Raw genomic sequence first — 6,287 nt, 5'->3', positions numbered from 1 at the left:
TTTTAACTTTGCCAAAATTATGTGATTTATTTGAATGTCATAAACGGGGGAGGAGGGAAGGAAAACGTCATGGGAACCTGTGTATTCTAGATGTTCGCTAGCACAAGAAAGCTGTAATACGTGTTTTACAGAAACCTTAAACTTGCCTTTTTCACAAATTAACTGGCACTGTCCTTACATATATAGGATGATGCAGCTATAAGGGCAGTTTACTTTTTATAATTCAGACTCTTTTGATTGTCAAGGTGTATGAACTGTAATTTTTAATCATACTGCCACATGATTGTGAATCACTTTTTTAAGTTTGAACATGGAGGAGACTTTTTATGCTGGATATCAGTCAGACTTGACTGCATGATTTGCAAAAACTTTAAATAGGGGGAAAAGGGCTGCATATAAAGACGTTGCTAGACTCCCAGCCTTTGGTTGTAAGGTGCAAAAGACTTTCAGATTACTCAACCGAATAACTCTTGCCTTGCTACACATTCTTCACAAAAGAATGAAGTATTAGGAGAAAACAAAGACATGCTAACCCACATGAAAAAAAATAAAATTAAAATTACCCAAATAATTTATTATACGTGCTGCTGTTGTTGGAGCTCTGTGCATGGTTATCCTGCATACTATTGCTTTAGTAAATTAATGAAGTGTGCACAGCATATTAACAAGGCCTACAAATGACCTACCTCTAGTTAGGAGACCAGTAAAGTCAGTGCGTTTTGGAGAACCATCATAACACAGGAAGTTAAATGGCCTGGTGTAGGTAGTCAACTACTGTAATTTAGAAATTCACACTTCTGTAAATACAGTCCTCTTTTGACATAAACCATACATTCTAAAATTTAGTATGCATTAAACCACTGAAGCCATCTGTCTCTGCCTAATTTGTTAGGTCAGTAGAGATCTTGCAAGACCATGTTTTGTTTTGAAGAGTTACTGATATTTCCTCTTTTTTGACTTGTATTTACCCATAACATTTTGAGTTGTATCAATCAAAACAGAAACATCTCCATGTAATCAATAATCCAGTCATTATTTAGCTAGTTAAAGGGATTTTACTGTAAGTTTCACTTGAGCTTTTTCACAGTAGCCATGCTGCAGGGGAAAAAAAGGAATAAAGGGGGATTTTGAAGACAGTGTAAAAAAATACAAGATCAAGTAAACCAGATCAATCTTACTGTAAAGCTGTGTTTTTGTTTTTGTTTTTGTTTTTCTCAAAATACAGTCTAAGCTGAAGTCTGTTGCTGGATTCCTCATTTACCATGCTGTAGGAAATCCTTATTTGACTTTCTTTTTTTTTGGCTGGGGGAGGGGGGAGGGAAGGGAGGGGAGGTGGTGTTGGTGTCAGATACATTTTTAAACTTACAGTATTTAAAAATAAAGATCATATTTGCTGTTCTTAAAGTGTCATTTAAATGCATGTATTGTCTGTTGTTTGATAGACAGAAATAGTGGTTTGAGATTTTCTTTTTAAAACAAACAAACAAAAAAAACAAACACAACGACTAATATTGTACAATTACTGGCCCTCAAAAATGTTGCTGGTTAAAAATACAGTATTTTTGGCCATAACTTTGTACTATAGTATCTTAATTCCTTGAAATCTAGCTTTTCTTAAGTACTATTTGGGCTTATTGTTCTCCCAAAATATTTCTTATTATGATAAATGTTGGATAGATGTATTACTCTGTGATTACTTTTTAAATAGTAATACATGCGCTCTCCTCATTGTCTAAATAGCCAGATGGTTCAAAACATTTAAGGTTTGACAAAATGGAGACAGTTACTTGACAGTATGACTAATGAACGTTTTTGGCTTGCATACAATGGAAACTCAGAAGCATGGGGGAAAAGAAGTAACAATCTATATCTCGTTAACAGAAACTTTCAGAGTTTGTAGGCAAATTTCTTAAGCATTTGGTTGATCGCAGTTCTACTGTAAGAGCAGACTTTTTTTTCTTTTTTTTTTTCTGATATTTTTCTTTGCCTAAATCATGATAGGAATAATGGAAAGATGCGTGCATGTTGCTTTTCAGGAGTCTGGCTTATATCTGATCAACAGTCAGTGGATCTCAAACTTTCATTACAGAAGAAACAGAATTTCAGGCCACTTGCAAAAGTGAACTTGTTTTCTATTATGTGATTACAACAATTCAAATAAGATTCTTGGAATCCAAATAATTTTCCTAAATAAGGGCTTCAGTGAATTGCTATAGATTTTTCTTTCCTGGTGCAGAATGTAAGAGAGAGGGATCAATGAGGAAGGATTTGTTTTACCTTTATGTCTCAGTGACGGTAACATCAACAAAAATAAAGTGTAAGTTGTGATATTTAAGGTAATGTTAAATAGATGTAGAAACTGTGATGAATTGTGCATGGTTGTGATGTAAACGTAGATCACATACTATGATCATATCACCTGATTGACAACCACGTTGTACTATACTGTCCCAAACTCCTTACAGTTCCAGAGTATTTATAGGTTGAGAAAACTTTGTGTGCCACAAAATACACAATTGCCAGCTCCTCAGGAATGTATCTGGTACCAGTAGCAGTGAAGTTTCACAAGGCCCAGAAATGGCAGTCTCATAGCTCATTGCTACCAAAAAGAGCTACCCTCTAAGTTCTGTTCAGTGCTCACGTCTCAGCAGTGTAGACTTTTACCTCTTCCTTGTGTCAGCCCTGACACTTGGTCAGCCAATAAGCAGGGTGGGGAAAAATAATAATAATTAAAAATAAAAGTCATTTGTGCTCTTCTTGCTGTTTTAGCAGCCTATTTTTCACAGTTTTGAGCTAATCAACAGTTGAGAGAAATGCTAACCTGATTAAATGGAAGAGGTAGAAACTGTGTGAGCACCAGAAAGTTTAGATGTTAGAAAAAAAGGAAGCAAGACTCCCCCTCCTTTTAGAACCTAATCCTGAGATTTCCATGAACAGTGAGTAGTATATAAAACTACACAACCTTCATTTTATGCACCTCAGGGGCTGCTAGCTATTCTGGCTTAGGAAAGGTCTCACTTTCAAAGGTCTTGATTGTATTTTCATCCTTGGGAAAAAAACAAAAACAAAAACCTTTCTGCTCCCCTCTAAAAATAACAAGGTTGTGGTAAATATGGACTAACCCCAACTATAGTCAGACTGAAGCCAACAGGGCATAATTGCTGTTAGGGACAGAGAAGTATAAGAATTGGGTTTTCATTCATGTACACGCACACATATCCCCACCTCCCTCAGCCCCCAAATAAATAAATAAATAGCTATCCTTAGATACTTAAAATGCCATGTTGCTGTGTGTGACGTTCAAGGTTTACTGTGTCCTTGTCCAAGGTGCTCCTTCTCTATTCACATTCACATTCCTCTTTCACAATGATTACTTGCTTCCTGCCTTCCAAAGAAAATATTTTTACAGCACTGCTTTATGTATGTACTTTCTAGAATACTTTCTGATCCTTCTGAATTAAGTGTAAATTGCTCTGCTGATACTGAACAATTGATGGCATGGAAAAAAAAAAAAAAGCTGAAGACCAGCACTTTTTGCTTATTACATATCCCTCTTGCCATTTTGTTTGATTATTTTTCTGCATCTTTCCTTTATCCTGTTTGTCATACAGAGGAGGTTGGTTGAGGTATCAGGTTCAGTTCTGACAGTGATTACAAAATTGATTATACTGGCTAAATTAAAGACAAACTGCTAATAAAAAGTTCCTGTAGTCAGGGGCAGAACCATTTGACCTTGTAGACATGCATTGCAGGAAACAAAACTCCATACCTTCAATACAATTAAATGAAGGATATAGTAGGTGAATGTGGTCCAAAGTGGGCCAAAAATACTCATTTTAATATGTCATTTCACATTGTCAATAGAGAACTGTATTTGCCAAAATGTTACTGAAATTTCACTTTTTTTCCTACATTCCTGTATGAGGTGATTCATGCAATGATCAGACTGGCACTCAACTGAAGAGATGTATTAATTCGACAATAAGTTCAAATGTATTCTTGCAGAGATAAGTTACTACATAAGATTACTTTATATGATGCTAACAGAAAAAGATGACTTGCATGCAGTAAATAATTAAGATATTGCACTTTTATACATTTATTATAAAGAAGAATCACTCTCTCCCTGAAAATAAAATTCCATTTATCTCAAGATGAAGTATCTGGAGTCTCTTAAAAACTGTCAGTTAAATGTGCACACAAGTTTGGTTATTGTCTAACAGATGATTCTGTTGTCATATACTGTAGAATATCTATTTTATTCTGAGTGCTGCTTTTGTAAAGTCAGAGCAACATTGTGTATCGACATCTTGATTTCCACCTTTCTCAGGGGAATATGGAAGGTAAACTTTCACAGCTATTTAGAAGACTTGATTTATTCTATGTTAAGAAACAGACTGCAGTGTAAAATCTGTGATTTAAGGTTTTTCTTAAAATACTTTAGAACTTCAGTGCTTTATCTGACCTTACCTAAGTTAAGCAGCCTGAGTGCAATTGTAAGGCAAAAGGACAGATAACTTAATCGCATTGGATACTGCCCTTGCCTAATAACCTTTAATTTTAATGTATCAGTAATATCACTATAGTTTAGCTGATTGAACTACTCTTTTTTGAAATACAGCAGGCTACTTTGACAGATACTAAGACAAAAAGAAAAATAATAAGAAATTAGTTTTCCTTATGTACATAATCATAGTATTCAGATTCTTGACCAGAAGCATTCAAATGGTATTACGACTAATACTGGTAAAAGCAAGGTAATTGTTTTTCCATTTTACTTAATAGGGTGTAGACGTTTTTCACATCTCTTTGAGGAAAGTATAGAAAAATGGCACAAGTGGTTATGTATCATGCAGTTGTCTTTAACATTCTTGTCTTATTTCTCAGACACACAAATCCAAAAGTAGTGTACATAAAGAGATATTTCCTGCTTACTCTGGTGTTCAGCAGTTCAGTAATAGTTAAAATTGCAGAATATTCTAAGTGACCCCTTGAAAGTGCAACAGAGGGGAGTAGTTCAATGCTGAGAGGCATAGAAGGCTGATCTTGCATCACAAATCAAGCAAGTGAAACTGATTTCCCTAGATGATCTGCAAAATAAGTATTACTCAATTACTTTCTGTCTTAGCATTAGAAAGCTGTGGTTGTAGTGTAGTAGAATATCTTCTTAATTCTTTGTTCAGTCATTCTAATGAAAATAGAGTGAGAGAGTTTGTTTTACTCTAGGCTGTAAAAATGGAATGCGAATTCCTTTCCCCAGCTTTCTAGCACATAATGTTTTGATTTGCTGTCATAGAGAGCCACAAGTATATCCTCTGTTTATTCTTCTATTGCACAGCAAGTAAAAATTTCTGGTCTCTGCCACCAGAAATTTAATACAATGGCTTACAAGGTTAGATGCTGCAGACTTCATTTTCTGCAATCTATTCATATTCAATTAGCTTTTGCTTTCAATAATTCTGTGCTCAATCCATTGCAATAATGAAAATGGATTCATTTATCTCCCTGACAATCTTGAGTAAAAATTTCACTTTACAGAGGTGATGAAAAGCAAAGCTACTTCTCAGAGGTTTTTGTTAGAGCAGATCACCTGAAAGTTCCCAGTATTTACTTGCTGGTTCTTTAAGTCAGAAAGGCTGAATTATTGAATGGCCTGGCTCAAGACTATAAAGGCATTATTAAAAATGCTAGTAATTACTTGAAAATGTCTATGTGGTACAGTGCTATCCCAAAGGCTGGAAATTTTAGCAGGAAGTCTTTGCTTGGGATGTTTCTTCATTCAGAGCCAGAGTAGCTCTGCTACTCTTCTGGTGGAGATACTTTCTTCCTCTTTTTTTTTTTTTTTTCTTTTCTTTTTTTCTGTCTCTACCTCTCATTCTCATTTTCATTTAAAAATAAAAATAATAAAAAAATCCAGGGCAACCAAGAAGGCTACACATGCTACACTCACATTCCAAGCAATAGTTTTTGTTACTCTTGTCTGAGTCAACAGGAGACCAATAGGATTATGGATATATAATATATATATATACATAATAATAATATATAATATATATATATATATAATATTATTATATATAATATAATATAATATAATATTATTAATATATAATGATATAATATTATTATATTATATATATAATATATATAATATATATTATATATTATAATATTATTAAATAATATATATTATATAATATAATAATATATATATAATCCTATTGGTCCAGTTGCTATCGATTTTGAGCCTGTGCTTACGACATCAAACCTGTACCATCTGGTGGAAC

The sequence above is a fragment of the Anas acuta genome, chromosome Z (assembly GCF_963932015.1).
Source record: "Anas acuta chromosome Z, bAnaAcu1.1, whole genome shotgun sequence".
NCBI classification, from domain to species: domain Eukaryota; kingdom Metazoa; phylum Chordata; class Aves; order Anseriformes; family Anatidae; genus Anas; species Anas acuta.
Note: the sequence above shows the minus strand (reverse complement) of the source record.